This window comes from Eleutherodactylus coqui, chromosome 13 (genome assembly GCF_035609145.1).
Source record: "Eleutherodactylus coqui strain aEleCoq1 chromosome 13, aEleCoq1.hap1, whole genome shotgun sequence".
Lineage (NCBI taxonomy): Eukaryota > Metazoa > Chordata > Amphibia > Anura > Eleutherodactylidae > Eleutherodactylus > Eleutherodactylus coqui.
Window position 1 is genome coordinate 112,839,873 of NC_089849.1, and position 27,661 is coordinate 112,867,533.

The following is a 27,661-nucleotide window of genomic DNA, read 5'->3' on the forward strand; positions in this document are numbered from 1 at the left end:
TGCATGCCGGATCTATGACGGAACCTTCGACCGGAGGTCCCAATGCAGATGTGAAGCCACCCAAACACATTTACATCTCTTGGAACTTGCTCTCTTTATATTTGAAGAATTAGTAGATTGTTCATAAACAGCAGACTGTAATGTATGTTTAGTGCTATTTTTTTTACCTCTCCTTGAAGTAGTAGACAGAATAACATGTCATGAAAAAATGTTTGCTTTCCTCTTAATTGTTTCTAGCACCCACTAGAGATGGCTTGTTGGCCAACACCAGTCTCATGCTCTTCAGTTAAAGTTCAGTTAGCCTATCATGCAACAACAGCTACCACAGATCAAAGACTATGCGGGGGATGTGGTTAGGACCCCCATCAAAGTCCATGCCTTGTGAGTTAACGGTGAAGTCAAGGGCTCACTTAGACACCACACCCCAGCTTCACCCACCTTGGCATCACCATGGTTCCTGGGATTCCATAATAGGGCATCATACAAAAGCAGTTTCCTATGATTACCATCATGCAGTGTGAGACTGTCCTTCACATTAGGAATTTATTTTCTGTTATTTGTATAACATATTAATCAACACTGTACACAGACTAAATCTACTCACAATCTACTCCCATTTTCCTCAGACTTACAGTCTACACACGCATACATGCTTTAGGGCCACAAATTCTGTTGCATACACACATACTGGGGCCACATATTAACCAAATTGCAATACTGGCTCATGCATCCACTTTAAGATGATTAAGATGATGCCTACCTAACCATGGACCTTATCCTCCATGTAACATTGAACATAGAAGGGGGTTCTTTACTGTAAGAGCAGTGAGACTATGGAACTCTCTGCCTGAGGACAGGGTGATGGCGAACTTGATAAAAAAGTTTAAGAGATACAATATTATACGTTATAGTTAGAGATGAGCGAGTATACTCGCTAAGGCACATAACTCGAGGGGGGCCGGCGGGGGGCGGGGAGGAACGGAGGGGAGATCTCTCTTCCCCCCGCTCCCCGCCGCAACTCACCTGTCACCGGCGCCGGCCCCCGAATCTTTAGAGACGAGCGGGGAGATACTGGGGTAAGGCACTACTCGCTCGAGAAATGTGCCTTAGCGAGTATACTCGCTCATCTCTAGTTATAGTCATTAATAACTACAGAAGGGTTGGTGATCGGGACTATTCCAATTGCCAGATTGGAGTCAGGACAAATTTTTTTGTCTTCTACTTCATTTTTTTTTTGCCTTCCTCTGGATCAACATTGGGGGGGGAGTAATAGGCTGAACTAGATGGACAAATGTCATTTTCCAGCCTCACCTACTACGTTACTAAGAGGGTCATTTTCAATCCTTTTCTCCAAGCCAGGCTTTTAATATTTCAGCTGCATTTCAATTCCAGCAATGCAGAAAAAAAAGGAAAGTGTGAGTAATTACTATATTTTGAGTTGACAGATGCCCCATTAAAAATTTGGAGTCAGGAACTGAATAAACTAGAACTGAAATTAGTTGCTCCATAGTAGTCATGAATACCTGTGATATAAAGCACATACGAGTGTACGTTTCCTTCCTATGTAATATACTCATTAGTGTTCTACAAGGTATTAGGTTTCTCTGATATCTGAGCGTATTCCGTACCAGAAGATTTTGTAGTTTGTAAGAACCCGCTGCCCTTTTAGAAAGTCCCACATTTTATGATAAAATCTGATCATGTTTACGGTCATGAGTATTAATCCTATAACCGAACATAAAAAAAAAAACACAAACAGGATCCAGTGGCAGACTACATAATACACCCTAGAGCAACACTTTGAAATGCAGTTCAAAAATCCATGGTTCAAAAACTAAGCAGCCGGATGTACTGTTGCCTATGATCCCCTCAAGTCAATATTGAGAATGATACCTTGCTCGGAAGGAATAGGTGCCAGCTCTTAATATGGCATTACTAAAGTAAACCTGTCATTTTCCCGAAAACCCGTCTGTATTTTAAAAAAAGAAGGCTTCCCCTGGGGCAAGGGAGGTGAAAGCCATAAAGTTGTAGGTTTCCAAAAAAAAATAATTTTTGTAAAAACAAAATATTATTTGTAGATTTAAACATTTGGTATTTCTCTGCAGCCGGCACGCTTAGAATTTCATTTTCTATCAAATATTTATTTGGTTTTTAACATAACTCTTCTGACCACAGAAAATTCAATTACTGAAAACTGTAGCTATCAAATTGATCGAATATGAACAGGTCTTTATGGAGAGTTGGCAGCGGGTTTCAAAGTTCAGAGAGTCCCTTTCTTTGCGGAATGAGAACACTTATCTCTTGGGAATCATTAGTGTTTTATTTGTACTTTTTAGTTAGGACTTAACTATTTGATAACTACAGTCAATTTCAAAGTTGCAGTCACCATTTATGAGACATTCCAGAAGGATTAAAGGGGTTGTCCCGCGCCGAAACAGGTTTTTTTTTTTTTCAATAGCCCCCCTGTTTGGCGCGAGACAAACCCGATGCAGGGGTTTAAAAAAAAAAACGGATAGTACTTACCCGAATCCCCGCACTCCGGTGAGTTCTTACTTACCTTGCGAAGATGGCCGCCGGGATCTTCACCCACGGTGGACCGCAGGTCTTCTCCCATGGTGCACCGTGGGCTCTGTGCGTTCCATTGCCGATTCCAGCCTCCTGATTGCGCGTCTAATCGGGAGATTAGACGCTGAAATTAGACGGAACCATGGAGACGAGGACGCTAGCAACGGAACAGGTAAGTGAATAACTTCTGTATGGCTCATATTTAATGCACGATGTATATTACAAAGTGCATTAATATGGCCATAGAGAAGTGTATACCCCCACTTGCTTTCGCGGGACAACCCCTTTAAAGTTTTTCCAAGATTTGAAAAATGGGCTTACTTCCCTCCCCCCCCCCAGAAACAGAACATCCATTTGGATCAGGATGAGTCGCAATACCAGATTCAGTCTGTGGACAAGAGAGGCGCTATCTCTGAAAAAAAAGCAGACCCTTTTAATGAATCACAGACAGCCACTTTAGGTTTTCAGTTAAATGGACTAAATCGCATCATCATTTCTAAAATGTTTTATACATAAAGCTATTTAGTCCCACGGAGAAATCCCTTACAGAACCCTGACAGAGGGAAATGCTAATAATGAAATGTTCTCATATTGACTTCACAATCAACTTGCAAATGAACACAATGCACTAATGTGGTCCTCAGTAACTTCCAAATGAAATCTCCCATGATTTCACATGACTTGATGCATACTATGTAGCCTGGGTATACTGAGCCAATTACCAGATTTACCCTGTATCTACTAAATGTTATCTATTGGGATTGAAGCTTAATGCACACAATTAAAGAGGGAAAGACGGAATTACCTGTTGCGAAGCATTTTTCTTGTCACAGACAGAACATACAACATATGAAAGGTATTATACTTGAAGGCAACTTCAAAACCCAACGTCATTGAAGAATTTGGGAATACAAGTTTATAACCATTTTTGATGCTATCAAAAACGGAATGAATCTCGGAGGGGGGCTTTTTGCATCAGTGGAGGATATGAGAATATGATAAACCTAAAGTAGAGCTAACATGCTGACCTGGTGATCTTCTGACATCAATTTAGAGACCCTAAAACTTTCACATCCCTTGTCACTGGACTAATCAAGTATTTACTGTTCTGCTTATCCCTTTCTGCTATTTATCTAAGTTCTAATTAATCACACCATGTCTGTGCCTTCTTATCTTGCTCTGGAATTCTTTTTAAGTGCACATTAATCTTACCATGTGTTTGCCCTTTCATGTGATCATGTGTAAATGCATTATATGCATATGCCTTCAGACCTGTTCCATTATGCCTGATGAAGAACCCTGAGTAGGTTCGAAAGCTCGCTATAACATCATGTATTTTTGTTAGCCATTAAAATGTATCAAAACTACAAGATTACTTGGTTTCTCTTACTGAGAACAATCACATGAAGCGGAACGGAGTTGGCAGACTTCCAGTGATCAAAGATGGAAAATCTAATAACTAGAGATGAGTTTACCGAACCTATAGAACCAAAATTTGCGACAAACTTTACTAAGAATTTAGTTCGATGAGAACCCAAAGTTCAGGCAGCCGGTTTCTCCTGAACTAGAGGATCATAAAACCCCCTAAAACAAGTATTAATAGGGAGGTGGAAAAAAAAAAAATAGGGGTGGAGCTACCTGAATGAGTGAGTGATTTGGATAGATATAGGCAGAGGAACGCACAGAAGATATGATTCTTCTCTCTCGTTAAGATGGTGGATCATGGAAAAGACCTAGTTTTTTGGGTGCAGCCAACCCAATGATAGTCGCACTGACTGAAATATAAAGTTCAATACAATACAAGAAGTAAACTCAGCTTCTCCATTTTATTTTATACCACCATAAAAAGACACGTTTCGGGGCAATGCCCCTTCCTCAGTTAGACCATGTACATACCAACTACTAACACAAGGTGTATCCCAGCTATAATTATTGTAGAGAACAGAAAGTTACAGGCTATTATTAGGCTTAGTGGTCAGAATGAAAACTGCAAGATATTAGAATTTTTTAAAATATACATAGGTAGTGATATAAAAAAAAAGAAAAAGGCAAAATTAAAAAAAATAAAAAATAAAATATATATATATATATTTATATTTAACATATAAACTGGATGTAACACTTATTAATTATATTGACACATTCCCATTAATGTTATGACGTAAACAAGTATTAAACCCCTAGATTTTTGTGGATTACAAATATCAATTAGGGCTCCAACATGGCACCAATAGATTTCTATGTACCTCTATATGCTTTTGATTTTATACTACTGTATGTATAATATAAAATACGGTATGCTCCATCAGATGTTGGCTTACAGTTACTGTCCTCTAGAAGCATTGCTTTAAAAGGAGAATAACTCCATAATACAGTACTGTATGGAGTGCTATACAGTAGCTCACATTGTGCTACAATACAGACTTGTAATTTATATTTTTTCTTACATAGAAGTGGAGAATAAACAGAAATGCAACGTTTGAACATGTCCCATGCATAATTATAGAGGAAACCTTTAAGAAGGATGTCTGGGACTTTGGCCAATCCTTTTTCATTAGGCAGGTTCCTCATTTCAGAGATCTGAAATCAATGGTTGGCCATGTAATGTGCAGATTACTGCAGGCCTCTGGAATACAGAGCTGCTCTTTGCAGGAGTCATCTGCTCTCTCTAATATAGGTTAAGAAGGTTACATTTGCGCTAGTAAGCAGACATACCTATTAGTAATAATGGTGTTAATTCATTTTTCAAGGCACTGTTGGACTTAAATCTTAGCAAATTCTGACAGTCAGCGTAAACTGATGGATTGTTTCTCAGCTCCTTCCTTAGCATGCTTCCTTGTTGTGAAAAGGAATTCACTGCCTTTCCACTGAGCTATTAAAGAGGGCTATATGATAGTGTCAGGGAATAATAGAGGAGATCAGAAGAATAGAGTGCAGGGGGAATAGGATCAGCAGCTACTCAGAGAAAGGATGAGATAGACAGAGAGACAGCTGTGTAGTATTGAGTGGGTGTGGTTATACTACACAGCTTCTGAATGAGAAGATAGGAGGAGTTAGTTGCGCTTGTGCAGGTTCATGACAGAGACAAACTGAGACAAACAGATCAGTACTTGGAATGCCCCACAGCCAAAAATGTAAATATGGGAGAGCTTGCAAATTAAGGATGATGCTTTCTAAATGAATGAAAAGAAAAACTCAATGCAAAAATCACAGATAAGTCTATTATTTTTTGCAAGGACTTAGTAAGATATGTGTGTATTGATTTTTCATGCATATAAGTTTCTAGGGCCTTTAAATCTATTATTTTAAATGATTTCCTCTTTAAGGTAGTAACAAGTTCTTATAAATGTACAAGTTCTTATAAAAGTATTCCCAATTTGCATTAGGTTAGGTTGAATTATGCATTTTTGATCATCCTGTGGCAGCAGAAGTACAATTTTTTAGGTCCCCTAGATACAACCAAACAGACAGGTAACAAGCAGTAATTAACTAATCAATCAAGTAATCAATTAGCATATCACTTAAAGAAAGGCAAAGGGCTTAGACTCAGAGCTCATTCACACAGGCTACAAAATCACACAGCCATTAGCTAGTGCTGCAGAAAATCATCTGAATGGAAGATCTTCTGCAGTGCTAGTTGCGAGGGTTAGGGCTATTCACAGGGCTGGGACTGACTGCAAAGATGCACTGCTAAAGAGAGAGAGATGGAGGGAGTCCCCCCCCCCCTCATCTCTCTCTCTCTCCAGTGAAGGGAAGCCCCACGTCGGAGATGAACGGGGTTCCCCTGGGCTTGCCTTCATCACCAAGGATGCCCTCCATCTCATTGCGAGGCAGGGGAGAATAAGGAAATCCCCAGCAGCGTAATGCGGGGATTCGCCTGCAGGGGAGAATAAGGAATTCCATATTCTCCATTGCAGGGGAACTCCAGCATTGTACTGCTGGGGAATTAATCTACCTTTGCCAGCCGCCTTGTATATTCCCCCATAGAAGTCTATGGAGGCTTCTGCGATTTCCTGCCAAAAGATATGTCAAGACTCAAGACATATTTCTTCACGCAGCAGGGAATTTCAGTCACTGAACTCCACCTCTGATGTCCTATCTTTTTTGTTGACACTGCTACAAATCATTCATCTGAAGGTTTCCATAGGAAACCATTGGTTCTATTAATCGCAATTTTTTGAAGCATGTGACTTAGCTGCAGAACATCATCCATGGGAAGGAGGCCTCAGTGTATTTTTTTCTTCTCTCCAAGCAGGATCAGGAGACAGGCTTCTTCCTTGTTAGGAATTGTTGGTAATTGTTTGTAGGATTCTTCTCAGCGGTCAAAGACCTCATCAGACACCTGGGTCTCATCAACTATAAAAACAATTATAATGCTTTCTCCAGATCATTTGTGTGTCAATACCAGCTAGAATCCAGTTCATTTTTCTTTTTATTCCTTGAAGAATTCACAGTGAAGTCTGCTCTTGAGTAAGACTCTACAGATAGGGAACAAGGAGTCTATTCCAAAATATTCGTAGTCCAAAAGTGAGAAGGCAAGTGAAGTCTGGTCGTAGACCTTGCCTTCCTCAACCAATTTGTTCACAAAAAGAAATTCAAAATAGAGACCATCAGCTCAGTCATCACAAGAAGACGACTGCCTTGCCACCGAAGAATTCACGGATGCTTACCTACAACACCAAGGTCCTAATAAGGTCCTAACAAAGGACAAAAGGCAAGCAAAGCCACTCTCACAAGATGGATTAGAGGGCCAATTGAAAAAGTTCAGACTTCTCAGGGCCACATTTCCCTGTGTATATCAGTGCACATTCTAGAGCTACATCCTGGGCTGAAATTGCACATATACTATTAGACCAAACCTGCCAAGCTATAACTTGGTCACCTTTACCCTTACTACAGGCTGGACGCAGGCGGCATTGATGCAAGATTATTCTCAGGAAAAAGCATCAAATTGCGGAAACAAAGATGCGAGTTTGCCAAGTTTTTCTCGCAGCAAAATCGTGATTGCCAGTGTGAAGAAGCCCTGAGGAGCATTCACAAGATTGCGTTCCTTGCATAAGTTTAGTGCGATGTGCACAAAACCTCCACGGATATGAAATCCATTCTTTTGAATGAATTCACACAAGCGATTCCACAGCATGTTCTATCTTTGGGCGTTCCCTCTGAAGGCCTCTCCCAGTGTGACCTCCAAAGACATCACATGGCGCTTGCATACGAGTGCTATGCAATTTTTTCATGTGCACAATTAATCAAAGATGCTTTGCTTCACCATGAAAATCACATGATGTCAAGAGCGATATGGCGACACGTTTCTGGGCCGGGTATCACACTTGCACATGTGAACGTAGCCTAACTGGGAATGTAAGCCAAAGCCAGAGCCTTCTCTAGAAGGTAAAGCGAATCATACATACTACTAGGTGCTCTTCCTAAGGGCACATTCACACGAACAATACTCGCACACACGTTTTTTAGGATAGAACGCGCGCAAGACTCGCACGAATATAAAGTACATTCTTTTGAATGGATTCACACGGGCGATTTCGCAGCATATTCTATCTTTGGATGTTCCCTCAGGACACTTCGCCCATTGTTTTCAATGGGACCTTCAAAGACAATAGCATGGCACTCGCATGATGTGCGATGTGCATGTCAGTGCGATGCAATGTTTTCCATTGAAGTCAATGGGAAAGACCTGCGATAGTTTCATGTGTGTGAAAGTCGCAAGTTTACAGAAATGATTCAATGTGATTTTTAACCAAAGATGCATTGCCACGAAAATCGCAGGTTGGCAAGCAGGATATCGGCCTGAGTTTCTCAGCCCAACATTGTGCTTGCCTGTGTGAACATAGCCTAAGGAAGAACTTTTACCTCTTTTGACCCAAGGGATACTCTAGTTATAGTGTCTGGTGATATGTCATTATTTCCTTCCCTCAAAATGACAACATGAATACTGGAATCCATTTGTTGTGGAAAGACGTGAGGTCCCAGCAATCCATGGTTGGAGCGGTCCACTAGAAGACCAAATAATCCTCGAGTGGGCCTAATGCAATTCTGACACAATAATGTGGTCAAACAAAAACAGAGCTCATGAGATTTAAAAAACAACTGTATTCAACATAATAGATCATTGGCCCTCTTCATTTTTTTGGCCTTATTTCTCAAAAAACTGTTAGCCTCTGTATTGATATTATATAGATGTGTCCTTCCTTACTTTTGCTCATCGTTGGACATTTCCTGAGATATGTGGCATAAGATGACAACCTTTGTGATACTCTCTGTGAGGACAATATAGAGTGGTAAGGGAGCAGAAATGCAGTCCTAAGTGCTCACTCGCAACCTGAAGGTTGCCTGTTCAATCCCTGCAGGGTTCAGGTAGTCGGTTCAAGGTAGACTCAGCCTTCCATCCTTCCGAGGTCAGTAAAATGAGTACCCAGCTTAATGGGGGGGGGGGGGGGGGATAAGCAAATTAATTGGAAGCGTTGCGAAATAAGTTGGCGATATACAAATAACAAGATTTATTAAATTTTTTTATACATTTGTCCAACTGTGGCCACCCAATGGTTGTGATGTGAGTTTCAGTCAGTTGAAAGTTCTGCTTGCATGTCACTATGTATAACAAGAATTAAAGTTCCTAATTTTTTTAAAAACAGTTAAAGGTGGATACATTTGTAGGCACGTACATCTGCTATACCACTGCATGGGGGGCACTCAGTAATTTGCATCTGTGGAACCAAGGTACTGAAGTCCAAAACCAAAAATTGCAAATTCCCACTTGAGGAAGGGCAGCGTTGGAAGTGAAGTCCAACAGGAAATAGTATAAGGAAAGAGCCTTCTACCAGGATTAGGAGGAGCATGTGTTCGGCCTACCTGTAGACCCAGAGAATGACTTCAATAGAATGACTTTTTGTCAGGCTTCACGGCAGCCTAAAGGGTTGAGGTCTCAGATGACAGTTATTAAATGTGGTCTGGGGAATCCATAAGAGGAATGGAGTTTAGATATGATGATGTTGTCATTAATATAGTATCTTGATGAACATTGAAAAGGACCAAGGCATCACATTGTGGCTAGAGAAAGTAATATAAGTGATATTGGTCAGCAAAAAATAGCCTTGAAATTCATTATCTCCCTGTTGGATTTGGATTCTAAGTGACGTACATTTATGTTTCTGCTATTTATCAATATTGTACGTCTGGATTGGGCATTTTGAAATCTAATGAGAAAGCGCCTAGAAAATGTAAGTATACAATATCCTAGACATGTACTTGTCATCATAGCCTTGAAAATGCCGGTATGGGTGGTATGGAATGCTCCTCGTGGGCAATTCCAAATACCCCAGATAACAAAATACATTTCATTTCTTACCAAAATTCTCCTAAACTTTGAGCAGACTGCCCAATATCTTATAAGATCTGTAACACACAATTAATCACAGTCAGGATAATCTCACGTGAGTGTAATATGGACGCACTTCTACAAACGTATTATAGCCGTAAGTTTCAGCCCGTCTAATATAAGAAGCATTTTTGCTCTAATAAGGGCGCCGATATGCATCCGTATTACGCTTCTGTGAAATCAGCCTAAAGACAAATTATCAGATTGTGGTTTGTTCTTATCGAGAAAGTATTAGATGTTTCTCTAACCTTAAATTGCACATTTATTTCCTAAATCTGTTCTGTACAGAACGAGACGTTTCTTAAGGTCTTAAAAAAATGGGAAAAAAGTAAAGTTTGTTTTAGACATTAGTGATCTTTTTCCTGCTATGGTAACCCATACAAGATACAGTATGTTTCCCTGCCAGGCTGGAATGTGTATGTGGTGCAGTATATTGATATGCTTGGGTAAGATCCCACTTTTAATTTGGATGCCACACCTGTTCGGTTGTGGATGTTGCCCTAACGCTCAAGATAAAGACTACATTTTTGGGGAACACCCCTCGCCTTAACCGGTGAAGGGAAAGAAAAACATGGGTTTTCCAGTAAACCCACTGCTCAGCTTGTTCCCCGAGAACATAGAACAAATAAACACAGTAAATGTAATGACGATGGAGAAGTAACACAAGCAGGAACAGAGCAGCGTGCAAGAGGAAAAAGGAACTTTCTCTATTTTTAGCCAATGGGGCCGTTCTCTGCCAAACTTCTTATAGTGAAAATAGAAAGTAGGGTTTCTCTGATGAACCCCAAGCCATCCCGAAACCAGAGGCAGCCATTAATGTGTATTTATTACAAACGTTTTAAAGAGGTAGTCCCATCTCGGCTTTTCATAGCTGGGATGATAATCCTCTGCTATAGTCACTGGAGACCCGGACGGAAATTACGAAAACAGCTGAGTGCTTCAGCTCAACGCAGTTTGTGTGGCATCCACTGAAATGAGTGGGACTTATGGAAACAGTGTAGTAGAGTGCGCCACACTGTTTCCGCAGCTCTTAGGCACTTCAATAGCAGCTACGCAAATAGCGCTGTGCTGAAGCGCTTGACTGTTTCCCACAGGTGGTTGGTAAAAAAAGGGCAGGGTGTTCCCATATTGGTTATGAGAAGCCTAGATGGGAACAGGTGCTGAGAGGTTTCCTCAGGGGCTTAACTATAGGGGATGCAATTGCACCTGGGCCCAGGAGCTTTAGGGGGCCCATAAGGCCTCTCTTCTTTATATAGGGAGCCCAGTACTATGAATAAAACATTATAGTTGGAGGACCTGTTACAGGTTTTGCATTGGGGCCCCCAATTATAAGTTACACCTCTGGGTTCCCTTTAACCCTTTCCAAACCACTGTCTGACGTCTTCCTACATTCTGATTGAAGCTTGTACAGCTCTAATGTCAGAAGACGTCTGACAGGGTATTCTTACCATCTATTGCCAGCCGCTCTGCTGTTGCAGCCTCTCTGGCGCACACACACTGGCTTTAGCCAGCAGATGGCACCGTTGCATAAAAGCATTTGTTGAGCTCTCTATCTCAGGATTTGCTTGAATATCCCAAAATATTATTCAAATAGAATCCAGAGAGGAACCACTGATTTCAAAGAGGAAAAGAGAGACCGGTTTGGCCTCCATTTGGATGTATCCATCAGGGGTGCCTGGTTTTACTTTACTATTTCATGAAGAGGCAACTAGTAAAACAATGTATACTGTGGTGGATACAGTTCTTTTTTACAATCATAGCCTATAGGCGACAGATGCCACTAAGTGGCATCAATTAAACGTATACATCCAAGGTTTCTATCAGTCATCCTCCCTACAGAGGCCACAGATAAGCAGTGCAGGGGCAATATGAGAGGAGACTCATTTTACTGTCCTGTTGGAAAAAGGATTCGTTTTTTCCCCCAACAATGCAAGTCTATGGCAAAATGATGTTATGCTATAAGCACCCTGTTGCGCCATTCATTTGGAAGTCCTTTTTTTTTTTTTTTTAAATAAACTTGTAGTTTTAAATTAGCACCTTTGAAAAAGAGTGAAAAAGCCCTCCAAAAAACCGATCTACTGGAAATGGATGCAAACTTGCAAACTAATACAACAGATTTTTTTAAGGCGGACTGCTGCTGCTCTTGAAAAGCTTTTTGTTGTTTCCTGTAAAAAAAGTAATTTTTTTAACGTTGTTTCAACGGGATACAAAAATGTGGTGTGAATGTAGCCTTACAGCAACTAATAACTTGAATATTCACCAGCTCAACACATGTTCCATTACTCGGCAGCGAGACAAGCCGGTAGAGCCTGGGCGGATTCATGTCTAGGTTTATCCATAGGGACATATGGGGAAGAGCCCCTGCTCCCTGTTACAAATGTGAGCATTAACCCAAAACCTGTTTCTGTTTTCCTTTATTAGAAAAAGCTGTTGGCTTTCGAAAGCAATTCCAAATCCATTAACTTGCTGGCCTTAAAGAGGGGAAGAAGGTAACTGAAGATTTTATAAGTTGATTTCTGCAACCTTAAAGAGCCGTCCATAGGTTTCAAGTGGAGATCCATTATAGCATTATGACAGCTCCATTACCAGCCATTGGAGTCATGACTTGGGGTTTTGCTTGCGGAACATAAGAGGAAACAGTTAAATGTCTGGTTTCAGTCTGCATTCTACTGAGATTTCCCGGTGTGTGTGAATAATCAGCATTACACAGTCGCCTTCACTTTGCTGTTTGCATTTTGTTATTTTTCCATCCCGATTCCCCTTCTTTGCTTAAAACCACTTCATATTTTGCTACCTTTAATTGCAAAAATACAACAAAAAAACTGAAGCTGCAACCAAGCCAACGCAAGCCGTAGCGTACATTTACTTACCGGAATTTTTATTTCCGTAGGCAGCACAAGCACAAATGGTTAGGTCCCCTTGGTACAGTCAAGCAGAAACAGGTTAATTAGCACTAATTAATGAATCAATTAATTTACCCTATAAAGCAAAGCAGAGGATGGCCAGTTCACAGGAGCAATTGCGATTTTCGGTCATGTAAGTAAGCAGCGCATTTATGTGACCAGAAATTGCTGTTCCTGCGGGTTTACTGGGATTTCAGCAGCACCGAGAACGTAGCCAAGGAAGCTGAAAAAAAATCAAATACTCCCCCAGTAGGCGCCGTCCGCTGTCCATGCAGGCTTCCAGGCACTCGTCTCTGCCTGCAGAGCATCTCCTGCTGGTAACACGGTTTCAAGACCATGACTCCAGCAAGAAAGTGCTCTGATTGGCTTAGCCGTGAGCTATTCATTCATTGAATGGCTGTGATTGGTGCATCCAGCGCTGGATTAGCCAATCAGAGCAATCTCTTGCTGAAGGCGGGGTCTTTAAACCCAAGCACTAGCAAAAGATCCTCTGTCAAGTGCCCAGAGCCCTGGAAAGCAGTGCCAGGGATCAGACAGTGCCAGCATCGGTCAGTATAACTTTTTTTTTCAGTTCAATGGGCAACGCAAGCCTGAAAATGGCCAAAGATAGGACTTGTATCGCTGTCAAAGCGCAGCGTTGAAGATGCTTGTGTGAACAGCTCCAGTGAAATGAATGGGAGTGTTGTACAATGTTTAGCGCAGCGCTGATAAAGGCAGCACTAAACGCTGTAAATATGTCTGTGGGAGGAAGGCCTTAAATTCAGTATATCATAATAAAGCAATATAAAATTATAACTTAGGGTGGAAGACTTGTGTTGCCTACAGACTCCAGAAAGTAGAAATTTCGGTAAGCGAATTTACACTTTCCTGATCGTCCGCCGGCCGCACAAGCACAAATGGGATTTGTAGAACAATAAAACTTTGAGTGGGATAGCGGATTGTTGCACTCTGTTGTGCATCCAGCAGTGGAGCTGGAGACACGGCCGGAGGAGTGCTTGCACAAACACTTTCTGAAGTCCTAGAAGTGATGCTCCACCCAGCGTGACTGAAGAAGGGGTTCACCTCGAAACGTGTATCCTATGCTGGTTTTTAATATATTCAATAAAAGGAAAGTCGAATAATATATCCTACCGCCCCACTATCTTTTCTGGGGAGTTGCGCCTCTCCACCAGTCTAAAACTTTTCACATAACCTTCTAATAGGTGGCGCTGTAGAGCTATTGTTCTGTCTTCTCATTTGTATAGAGTATTCCTTTAATGCTGTAAGTGTACTTTCTAGACAGAAGGTTGGAGTAAGGGAACACACATGAACTAAATTAAAACTATTGCAAGTTGCCATACGTAAGTGAAGAATGTGCGGTTTCCCTTTGCCTGCAAACATGTATTGAGCAGCAGCAGAATAAGACATGATACATTTCATCCGAATGGTAACGTTTGTTACAGTTGTGAGGCCGAATGTGTCTAAGCATGCTGAGAAAACCAGGGAAATGTTCAGGTGATAATTTTAGATCCTGGACTCTTAGAGATGAGATTGTTTGGCAGTGAATGTCTTGGAAGTGACAGCGGGGAGGAGGTACTAGACAGGGAGGTGCAGAGTATCATGTGAGAACCAAGAGCTCCCCGCAGGAATAATCCACCCATCTCACACACAGGCCAGATTCTTGTCTGGCTCTACCCAAAAGGTAGAGTTCAATGCAATTAAATGTTGTGAAAAGAGCATCTTCTTCCAGAGGCTTAACTATCTATAGAAGGATGATGATTACTTCCTTCCTCGTCTGATCATTATTCATGGGGGGTGAGGGGGGGTTTGACTTGCTCATTTATTTGAGGTCGCACTGTAATAATACGTTCCAACGCTCTAGTAGGGCTGCGGGGGAAAGATACACCTATTCATGGAAACAAGCAGGGATCTTCGAAACTAGTGATGCATTGAAAAAAAGTATATTAGAAAGTTGCATAATGAAGCAGGTGACGGTTACGTGATGTCGCAGCGGTGACAGACCGGAGGCGGTGGCGGCACATTTTTAGCAAAAATAAACTTTACTGAACAGCAGCCGAATAAACGGCGCTTCACTGCACTTGTGTGCTTAAAAGTTGGACAATAACTCTTCAGGAGTTAGAATTGTTCTTAAGGCCTGCGTCATATTTGCGCATGAAACGTTTGTGCACGCAATACGCAGATAATATAACCCATTGATTTCAATGGATTCATTCCCAAGAGCGTTTTTTAAATGCGCATTTATGCGGTGTTGATCGATAACACCGGAGACCAATTAGGCTGCACAGCCAGTTCAGTCGAATGTGAACGGGTCTGGCAGCGCAGAGAAGTATGGAAAAATACGCAAATAAGAGCATGAAGGCCCGCAATAGCACTATCTTCAAAGCGCTATTTCGTCACGCTATCGCAAGCATACGTATGCCTACACTCGTCTGCAGGAGCCCTAAAAGCTTGTGTGAGCAATACGCAGAAAATATAACCCATTGATTTCAATAGGTTGTTCTTATACACAGCTTTTGCCTGTGCGGCATGCTCTATTTTTCTGCACATTTGTGCAAGGAAAGAACACATCTGGTTGAGCGCATTGGTACGTTTTTTTTTTTTTTTGCGTGCATAAAAATGTTGTAAAAACTAAATATGCAATGCACAAAAAACGTACCACAAATACGCATTCGCTCGTGTGAATCTGGACTAAAGGGCAGTACTCCATCCTCTACTGCGAACCAAAATGTCATCTCTGACTTATCAACTGGCGGCGGTAAGGCTCATGTCTCATAGGCCTCCTCTAATTCCTCACAGCTGTCTCACCATCTACTATAAGGCTACATGCATACGAGCGTGAAATTCGCGGTAGTTTTGTGCGTTGCAAGATGAATACAACTTGTGCGAATATGAACTCCATTCTCTTGCATGAAGTCACACAAATGAGCAAAGCGATGCTGCGAGGTAAATAAAAAACCGCTGCATGTCTTATTTTTTTTGCGTTTCTCAGATTCTGGGACCTTAAAGACATCGCATGGCACTCGCATCCGAATACGATATGATGTTTTCCACTGAAATTAATGGAAAACACTTGCGATCCTCTATCTCACATGAAATGCGCACGAGGATCGGAATTTCACAGGAATTTTGCATGAAAAACACCTAACATCCGTGGGTAAAACACATCTGTTGACATGTGTGATAGCGGGCCAAGCGTCTGGCCCAAGTGAATGAAGCCTTAAGCTGTGCTTCCTCATCCGTAGACCCAACGTTTCCCACTCTGTAGGAGCCGCGTCCTTTCCATACAGAACGCGCAACGTTGTAGACCCCATCCATATCCAGAAGTCTCCCCCCATAATAACCCGCATGAATACGTCTTTAACAGCTGCTCCACTTTTACAGGCACCTTGCTGCGCCATTATATCCCTCATGGTGAACACTTTACATGGCATCACACACAACATAACCTCATTACATTACATGGCGACTACCCTGCACGGCCTCGCATTGAAGTATCTGGAGACAAAACTTAAAGGGGTTGTCCGGCGAATTGAAGTTAATCTAAGCACTTCTGTATGGCCATATCCATGCACTTTGTAATATACATTGTGCATGAAATATGTGCCATACAGAAGTTATTTACTTACCTACAGGGGGCCCCTCCCTGTGTTGGCGACTCCGTTGTCCTGGCGCCGACCAACAGTCGTCTTCTCCTTGCTGGAACAGTCGCGCTTGAGCAGTAGCAGTCTTCTTTCTTGTGGTTCAGGAGAAACAGCTGCGACCTGACTCCTCCCTCGGCCGGCCTCTCATCCATGTGAACACCCTCCTGCATGTGGTGCCGACCAGCCAATGAGGTGGCTGGAATCGGCAGTGCATACATTCCAACTGAGCGGAGAGCAGGACCAGAGAGGTGCCCGCCTACCGCGATGACGTCGGTCACTTGATCATGTGACCGACGTCATCGGGAGCGCGCACGTAGTGCTAGCACAACCGTGGTGCACCATGGGAGAAGACCAGCAGCGCCATCTTGAAAAGGAAAATTTTATAACTTCATAAAAGGTGCTACAGGTTAGTGAACATGAGATTTAAAAACGCATTACATGGCTATTGTATGCCCTTTGCTCACCAGGGGGACTGGGCAGAAACAAAAATTTACGTTTTCCCGCGGGACAACCCCTTTAAGGGGTATTCCAGTTGTGATACCAGATATGAAGGGTGTTTGCACCACGGTTATGCCTGGATGGCTTTGCGTATAAATTGTGCGGCCTTTACCTTCTTGTCCTGTTCCCCATTTTTGATGTTTCCCCACATCGCTATTTTCCTGGATGGCTGCGCATCCCGCCGAGAAGCTTGAAACTACATTTCCCACAATTCCCTGCTTTGTACTTCCTTCCTGATCATGCCCCGCTAAGGGCTGGTAGTCAGCAATCCGGTCCAGAATACTGAATAGAAAAAAAAAAGTCGCCCCTTGTTGTTCCTACTGAGCAAAACCGACCTGTATCACTGGAATGTCTGCTGGGTAACCTGGGAATAAACATTTCTGAAGGGCCATGTAATGGATTATTGACCTATAGACACAAAATCCAAAAAGAACCACACTGCCAACTTTAGGAACATTTGATTATTTAGCACTCATTTGACAGCAACTTTGCATAACTGGAATCCCTTTAACTACACTTGTGATATCACAATCCCTACGAGTCCAGAACCCTGGTCAGGGATTTTACATTGCGCAGTCATGGGGATAGTAGTACACTCACACCTGCTCTCTGCAAAAGACAGTTCGCTTCCACTTCTCTCTTCGTCTGTGCCATATCTGATATGCTGACTTCTTCAAGCATGTGTTGCACTTGGCTCTCGCTTCAGTAGTCTGACTGCCTTTTCGTCTTCATATGCACAGCTCGGCCGACCATTCGGCTCCCCTCTAGATTCTCTCCTTATTGTAATAAGAGTCTTACAATACATTATATACATCCAAAAATGGAATCAACAAAAACTACAGTACGCCACACAAAAAACAAGCCCTCTAACGGCCATATCGGTGGAAAAATAGAAAAGCTATGGCTTCTGAAAAGTAAAGATGAAAATCCCCCCAAAAATGGTTGCATCTTTTGGGCCAAAACAAGCTTTGCCTTTAAAGGGTTAAAAAATAATGAGGGAAAACAGTAGAAGGTGATGAGGAGAGAGAAAATGGTTCCATAATTTCTTCTTTGCCAGGAAAATGAGATGTCAGGTGAAATGCAGAGTAAAGTAAGAGTAAAGTAAACTCTCCATTAAATCTCATTAGTCTAACCCAGGGAGAAGTGCAGGACTGCCTTAGGGCTCTTTCCCATGAGCGTATATTGGCCATCGTTTTCACAGCCGCCCAATATATGCTACGTTGGGAGGGATAAAACTGGTGAACGGGCGCACAAATCAAACGTTTGTGCGCCCATTAAGACAGCATGGGTCCCAGACCATATACTCTGAGACTACCATGCCGTCCCCCCCTCCCCTCCCCATCGTAGGCTCACCTCTGCTCTCCTCCCCACTGGATCTTTGCAATGGGAGGGGGCAGGGCAAGGGTGGAGCTAAGCTCATTAAGCGCCGGCTGTGATTGGCTGGCCGTTGCTCGATTAGTCAATCACAGCGCTTGTTTTGCTGGAGGCGGGGTATTCAAAGCCCCATCACCAGGAAGAAGCTCAGATGTCAGACGGGGAGGGCGCAGTTTGCTGCAGCACTGCGGAAGACCATCGGGAGGCATCGGGACGCTGCACACCAGGTGAGTATAAGTCCCCACCCCCACCCCCGAAAAAGACACTGCGCCTCTTTTGGGGGCAAAAATTAATATAAGACAGTGTCTTATTTTAATGGTATGTATAAATATATCAGGGGAAAATACAGAGATCTCTCCCATCATCTATTTATACCCAGGACTGTAACAATGGGGCACTGTAATAACTATATATAAATATATTTAGGGTTAACAGTCGAGGTAATGAGTCCAGGTGAGGCCCGTTATAGTTCCAGTCCAAAGTTCAGCACCATTGTCCTTCAAAGATCAGCTGTAACCTGACTTAATAGCTTGCAGGAGGTTATAGGACCATTTGATAAATGCTCAATATGTATAGATATATCAGGGGTCAATACGGAGATCTCTCCCATCATCTATTATACCAAGGACTGTAAAAGGGGCGCTCTAATAACTATGTATAATATTTTAGGGGTCAATACAGAGATCTCCTATCATCTATTTATACCCAGGACTGTAAGAAGGGGGTGCTCTAATAACTATATATAAATATATCAGGACAATACAGAGATCTCTCCTATCATCTATTTATACCCAGGACTGTAACAAGGGGGCGCTATAATATCTCTGAATAGATATATCTGGGGACAATACAGAGATCTCTCCCAACAGGTATTATACCCAGGACTGTAACAAAGGGGCGCTCTAATAACGATGTATAGATATATCAGGGGACAATACAGAGATGTCTCCCCTCATCTATTTATACCCAGGACTGTCACAGGGGGGTGCTCTAATAACTATGTATAGATATATCAGGGGTCAGTACAGAGATCTCTCCCATCATCTATTATACCCAGGACTGTAATAAGGGGGCGCTCTAATAACTATATGTAGATATATCAGGGGCAATACAGAGAACTCTCTCATCATCTATTTATACCCAGGACTGTAACAAGGGGGCGCTCTAATAACTATGTATAGATATATCACGGGATAATACAGAGGTCTCTCCCATCATCTATTATAACCAGGAATGTAACAAGGGGGTGCTCTAATAAGTATATGTAGATATATCAGGGGACAATACTAAGATCTCTCCCATCATCTATTATACCCAGGACTGTAACAAGGGGGCGCTCTAATAACTATGTATAAATATATCAGGGGACAATACACAGATCTCTCCCATCATCTATTATAGCCAGGACTGTAACAAGGGGGTGCTCTAATAACTATATGTAGAGATATCAGGGGACAATACAGAGATCTCTCCCATCATCTATTTATACCCAGGACTGTTACAAGGGGGCGCTCTAATAACTATGTATAGATATATCAGGGGATAATACAGAGATCTCTCCCATCATCTATTATACCCAGGGCTGTAACAAGGGGGCGCTCTAATAACTATGTATAAATATATCCCTGCTCATTGTTTAATAATTTATACACACCTTCCATTTGTACCTTCCATTGTGTCCCAATGATGTCTATTTGGCCCATTGCCATTTGTTCGCTTACACCCTCTTCTTATGGGCTTGCAATGGACTCCTTCATTATTCGTTTTATGTCCTGGTTAAGAGGCACTTAACACAATAGGACATAAACTTATATCCTGTAGATTGCGTAGGCATAAAAGTGAGCCCATGCTATCCTGCTGTGGACGTGGCTCCGACTGATAGCTGGCCTCCCACTGCAACACTGGGGATCAGTAAGAACACTGATCCCCACTATTAACCCCTTACATGCTATGATCAATGTACATTGCGGCATGCAAAAGGTTCACAGAAACAGCACGATCCCTTTATGACATCTTCGGCAATTTGCAACATAATCATGGGGGGCAATGGGTTGCCATGGCAACTGGACACCATGCACTGGTGCACGGACCTGCCATGGTCGGCAATCACTATTATGAGCAATAATACATTGCAATGCAGAAGTACTGCAATGCATTATCATAGCGGTCAGAGCTTTTATGGTTCAAATCCCCTACAGGGACATAATAAACATTTTTAAAAAACTAAAATTAGTGTAAAAATAGAGGACACTTTTCCTTGTTTGTATAAAAAAAATAAAACCCCACATATTTGGTATCATTGTACCCGTAATGACCTGTACAATAAGCTGGCCACACTACTTATCCTGCATGGCAAAAAGTGTAAAAACAAAAAACTGAGGCAAAAAAGTGATCAAAAACAACAGCTCGTCACCAAAAAACATGTTGACGGAAAAATAAAAAAACAGCTATGGCTTTTGACAAGTGGAGGTGAAAATTCCCCCAAAATTGTTGCGTCCTTATGGCCAAAATAGCTATGTCCTTAGGAGAGTTATAGAGTTTTAGACTACTATATCAGCTAAAGTCATTGATTGCTTATATTTTTGTCAAGAAGTCATAGGGACCAGTCATCAATGGCTTAGGCTTCCTGCACATGGATGAGCGCGATATCAGGCAGTCAAACGCAGCGCGATATCGCGCTCGTGAACATGCGAGGTACCCGTGGATGCAAGGCATATACCTCTGGGAAGTGGCGATCCCCCGGGGCGACTTCTAGGCGCATCGGAGGATCGGCAGATGTTTCCATTGTTTTCAATGGCAAACCTCGCATGGCACTTGTGTGCACCTCGCATGCCATGTGCTGTGTTTTACAGTCCTAATGAAAGCAATGGCCAATGTGTTCCAAGGAATGTGAAAAGATAGAAGATCGCTCTTGAGTATATGACTCCATTCAAAAGAATCAGGCTCATATTTGTGCAAGATTTGTACTTCTCACAGCGCACAAATCTTGTGCGATTTTCTCGCCAGTGTGAAAACGACTTTTAGTAATGTTCTATAACCTCCGATATCTGTGGGTCGGACTACAGCGACCAAGTTACAGAAGTCTCCCAAGATGTCAGTTCTGTATGGCAAATATCTCCACGCAGCTGAATTGCTTAAACACCGAGGCATTAAATCCATTCACATGAAACAATAAAATCACGATTGTTCCTGGTAGGACGGTAACTAAATATCATGTTGGCAGCGAGAGGAAATCCATTCCATTAGCTGTCATCGGGCAACTAATGGAGGCGCTGTAATGTGGGCAACCTGATATTTTATAACTGAAGGTTTTCCCTCTGACCCCTGAAATCAGAGAAGGTTCTGGATGTCTTTTTTATAATCTGACTTATATACGGACCAGCCATGGATGGAGGTCAGCCTTTGGTAGCACAGCTTTTACATAGGGGGCTGGAGATTTAAGCTGTGCTGCTTGGGACAGGTAATTCATTTTGTAGGGAAGAATTGTATCTGGTTTCTCTCTCCCGATCAGCCATACTATTAGAACCTCGATGGCACATCAAGTGGTGGGGTATACAAGGTAGCACGTGAACCATCAGTCCTTGTAGTTCAAGGCTGGGGACAACTTTGAGGGAAACAATTTTTCTTTTCACTTAAATGCGTGAATTTTGGGCTAACGATTATTTTTGCAGGAGGGTCTAATTAAAACGTTTGCATCATTGGACTTCTGCAGCTTCTGCATATCGCTGTATATAGACACTGCAGTCTTATAATGCTTTTACATGGGCATGTAGTCTGCCTGTGTCAGTGGCCACTGACTGACAAGGGTTATGTTAGTAAGCGCTCACTACCTCTGTTTACGCTCCATAAGGGCAACTGATCGTTCATCGCCGTACAACTGAAAATCACGGCCACAAAACGGGACAAAATGAAACCATATTAGCACATGCGCCCTTGTGTTCACCCTTAGAGTGGGTTTACATGGGGCAACCATCGCTTAGAAATAGTCGCTTCAATGACTAGTTAGCACATGAACGACTGTTCTTGGACTTGTACACAGATTGATTCTTGTTCCTGTTGGCGGTCGCTGAAGCACGCAGCTCCCTGCAAAGTTGATTGGCTGGTTGTTGAAAGACAAACGATTGGCTGTTTACACCAGGGAATAATTAATCAGCCAGCAACTATTTTTAAGTGAGCTGATATCCAACGACTATCGACTAGTAAACAAATTATCGCTCGTCACCATGTTGCTTACATTTGCTCGATTGAGCGATTATTCCGACAATAGTTGTTCTGTGTGAAGTCCCCCATTAGGCCGCTTTCACGCGGCCGAGAAAATCATGTGAGATTTGTGCGATGCGAGATGCACAAATATCAACCCCATACTTTTGACTGGGGTCATACACATGAGCAATTTTTTTCCCACATCACATCACAGTGCGGGAAAAAAATTGCGGCATGTTCTATCTTTGGGCATTTCCTCAGAACGCATTGTACGTTGTTTTCAATGGGGCAGGAAATGCAGACGCAGAGTTGGATGCCATGCAAAGTTTCCCATTGAAAACAATGGAAAACACTTGCTGATCCTTATCTGAAACCACCCTCAAAACAATTATAAAGTATGAATATCCATTCACACCTGGGCCAACATAGCATGGGCAAAACAACTAGCTCTGCTATACATCCACGAAAGGCTTTCACCACTCAGCTCTATTTCTAAGTGTAAAGCCCCATTTACACTAAAAGATGATCAGTCAAAATTTGTTCAAATGATCGGATGATTGACAGTTTGAGGGATCATTTTGCACTAATGCCCCTTAGGAGCTTATTAGCTTCATTTCCATGTAAATGAGCCTTCCTTCGCTGAATGCAGATAACAGCGGGTGGTCTATTATCTGCATACAGCTCCATTGTTCTCCCATGGGACTGCAGCTGAATACAATGTTATCAGCGCTACCGTTGAGAATCACAGCGTGCGTTCCCTGCTATCAGCTGTGTGACCGAGCAACGGATTTTAAACTCAACATAATATCATTGTTTGGCCGAAAAGCAAACGATGGTAGAATTTACACGCAACGATTATCGCTCAAAAGACATAGTTTGAGCGAATTATGAGCGATAATCATTCCGTGTAAATGGGGCTTTAGGCATGAAACCAGATACTAATGTAATAAGTGCCTAAATGATGCTGTATTTCAGCACAGCAGTGTAGTCATCATGTATGTACTATATGGCAGCATTTATATAACCATTGAATTATATTTTTCGTTGTTATTTTATGGGGATATTTAGGCTTATTTCGGCTTTATGTGTTTAGAAATGCAATACAACATGCATTAAAAATAAACCCACAAAACTATCGTACACAATTGTTCATTTGGATGGGTGTAATCCATCCTGAATGCAGCAGGCAGGCTTATTTTTTGTCCTGTCACTGCACTGATGCCTCCACCCTGTGCCAGTCACTACACCGATGCCTTTATCTGTGCCAGTCCCTAAACTGATGCTTCCACCCTGTGCTGGTCACTACACCGATGCCCCCACCCTGTGCCAGTCACTATACCAATGCCCCCACCCTGTGCCAGCGACTACACTGATGCCTGCACCCTGTGCCAGTCACTACACTGATGCCTTCATCATCAGCCGGTGATTACAATGACACCTCTACCCTGTACCAATCACTACAGCGATGCCTCCACCCTGTGTTGGTCACTACACTGGCTATCCACCCACTACAGAACACATTTTAAACTTTTCACTGTCATCCAGAGAGCTCTCCAAAGTGCTGCACCACCCTATATCTCCTCCCTGACCTCGGTCTACCACCCTGCATGTGTTCACCACCCTACTAATGACTTACAAGGTCCTTTTTAATTCAAACTTCCAAGTTCTATCTCCGAGATTTTTTTCTGAGCTGCACCATCTCTCTAGAATGCCCTACCCTTGACAATCAGGTTAATCTTATTTTGTCTATGTTCCCTCTGACTTGCAAAGATTATTAAAGACTATCGTCATTTTTTTAAATCTACAGAATAGGCGATTCTAAGTATTGTTGCAATATGTTTTATCAGCCGATTCTGTACACTTTTTTAAAATAAACCCTCTTCTGCTATGCAGCTAGGTGAAGGTGGAGCTGAGAGGGTGATGCATCCAGACGTGTCTCTACAGAACAGATGCAGACACAAATGTTCTGCTATATACAACAGTGTGTGGAGAAGACTATTACATATACTTTATTTTCTCTAACGCAATTCTCCCACTATGTCCCACCACCCCACCCATGTGCTTTACTGTTCTCCCTCATATGCCTCCACTGTCACCGACAGGGCCTCAGTGCATCGGGTTGTAACATGAAGTAGTATACACCCAATGCACTGAGAGCCTTATCAGTGAATCGGGTCCAGTGCCAACCGAGCATGCAGTGTGAGAAGCATAGAGCAGCTTCCCTTCTCAGCGCCCAGGTACGGCGTTGGCATATCAGTGGGGAGGGCAGTAAAGGAGGTGGTGGTATAGAGTGGGAACACCATGTTAGAGAAAATAAAGTATATTCAATAGAGTACAACTCCATCAAAGAGGCATGTGGCTAGGTAACCCTTTGGCTATACACCATCTTATACAGGTGTGTTGGGCAAAAACTGAAGATTCAGGAAAATACAATTGATTTTAACACATTGTAACTGGAACAGACAGTAAAGGTAAAATATCTGAGTTTCCCTTCCTCAACCTAAGTATGAGTCTAAGTGACTCTGACTTCAGTTCAACAAGTCTGACTGATAGACTACTCGATAAATCTGTCGCCAAAAGAAAAAACACTTCAAATAAAGAACTTCTCACTTTTCTGAGACCCCAGCCTTAGAGGACAAAAATAATGTTTCTTAAATGTAGCTCTCCCAAAAGCGCCCTGGCACTTAAAGCCTGCTTTTGACGTTAGTATTTAAGTCAATACCCTCAGATTTACAATCTTGGGGGTGCTATTCCCTTGAAGATTAAACCTTCATTACGTTTTTTTGTTCTTGCTCTTGCAACCATCAGCTTGTTACTTTAGGAACTGCTGTTTTCTAAAACTCTGCAGAAAGTCGTGCTCACATGGGATTAAATTCATACCTAACACCCTGGAAAATGTTTATAGGAAATTGATGTCCCCCTGCAGTTCCCTTTCCCACTGCTCTCTTTTGGCTTTGGTTCTTTCTCCCATTCCCATTAAAAGCAGGATAAAGCGTATGACCCTCTTGACATACGTGAACATCAATCAACTTCTCTGCATGCAAAAAGCTTTTTTTTCTCTTCCAGACCTCAAATTTAAAAATGTCATCGAAATGAATAAGATAGAGCCACAGTAATTCCCAGTGAGGTTCTACATAAAATAGTCACCAGGAGGTAATTTATCGATGGTACGTTTCAATCAAGCTAACCAGAGGCTGGAAAAGAATGTCGAATGTATTGTTCTTAGTATATTTCAAGCTGTATTTGTGTCCTGGCTCCACAGGAGAAGTGCAATAGTCATCTTTGTAACTATTATAATACTACTCCCCAATGTACAAGAAAATAACTACTATAATACTGCCCCCATGTACAAGAATATAACTACTATAATACTGCTCCCTATGTACAAGAATATAACTACTATAATACTGCCCCCTATGTACAAGAATATAACTACTATAATACTGCCTCCTATGTACAAGAATATAACTACTATAATACTGCCTCCTATGTACAAGAATATAACTACTATAATACTGCCTCCAATGTACAAGAATATAACTATTATAATACTGCCCCCTGTGTACAAGAATATAACTACTATAATACTACTGCCCAATGTACAAGAATATAACTACTATAATACTGCCCCCCTATGTACAAGAATATAACTACTATAATACTGCCTCCTGTGTCCAAGAATATAACTACTATAATACTTCCCCCCCTATGTACAAGAATATATCTACTATAATACTGCCCCCTGTGTACAAGAATAAATCTACTATAATACTGCTCCCTATATATAAAAAGATTCCTACTACAATACTGCCCCCCTATCTACAAGAATATAACTACTATGATACTGCCCCCCTATGTACAAGAATATAACTACTATAATACTGCTCCCTATGTACAAGAATATAACTACTATAATACTGCTCCTATGTACAAGAATATAGCTACTATAATACTGTCCCCTATGTACAAAAATATTACTACTATAATATTGCCCCTGTGTACAAGAATAAATCTACTATAATACTGCCTACTATGTACAAGAATATAACTACTATAATACTGCCATCTATGTACAAGAATATAACTACTATAATACTGCTCCTATGTACAAAAATATTACTACTATAATATTGCCCCTGTGTACAAGAATAAATCTACTATAATACTGCCTACTATGTACAAGAATATAACTACTATAATACTGCCCCCTATGTACAAGAATACAGCAACTATAATACTGCCCCCATGTACAGGAATATAACTACTATAATACTGCTCCTATGTACAAGAATATAACTACTATAATACTGCTCCTATGTACAAGAATATAACTACTATAAGGGCTTAGTCACACGGGCGTTTATTGCCGCGATTTGCGCATGCGCATGCGTCCGGCGATTTTTTAAAACCATTGCTTTGCAATGGTATCGGACACATGAGCGCTTTTTATGCGCTCGTCCGATAAATTAGAGAACAGAAATCGCAGATCGCACCTATCTGCGATCTGCGATTCCTGTTCTCTTCTCTATATGCGCTCAATGGGGCCGGCGGCAGCAGCGCCGACCCCAATGAGAACATATAGAAGATAAATCATTCTTCTCTGCCACAGCTGGAACAGCTGTGACAGAGAAGAACGATGTTTGTCCATTGAATTCAATGGAGCGGCAATACAGCCGCTCCATTGAAAGCAATGGGCTGCCGGCGTGCGCGGGGTTAATTGTCGGGAAGGGGTTAAATATATAACCCCTTTCCTGCAATGCATCCTGAAAAGTGAAAAAATAAAAAAAAAGTATGTACTTACCTGCTCCCGACAGCTGGAGATCCCGGCGGCCGGCCTGCAGTGGGTGTGAAGGGGGTGTGACTCAGGCTTGCCCCTGATTGGCTCAGCCTGAGCCAATCAGAGGCTGATCTCAGTCACACCCATTCATGAATTCATGAATGGGTGTGACTGAGACTTGCTTCTGATTGGCTCAGCGCTGAGCCAATCAGGGGCAAGCCTGAGTCATACCCCCTTCACACCCACTGCAGGCCGGCCGCCGGGATCTCCAGCTGTCGGGAGCAGGTAAGTACATACATTTTTTTTA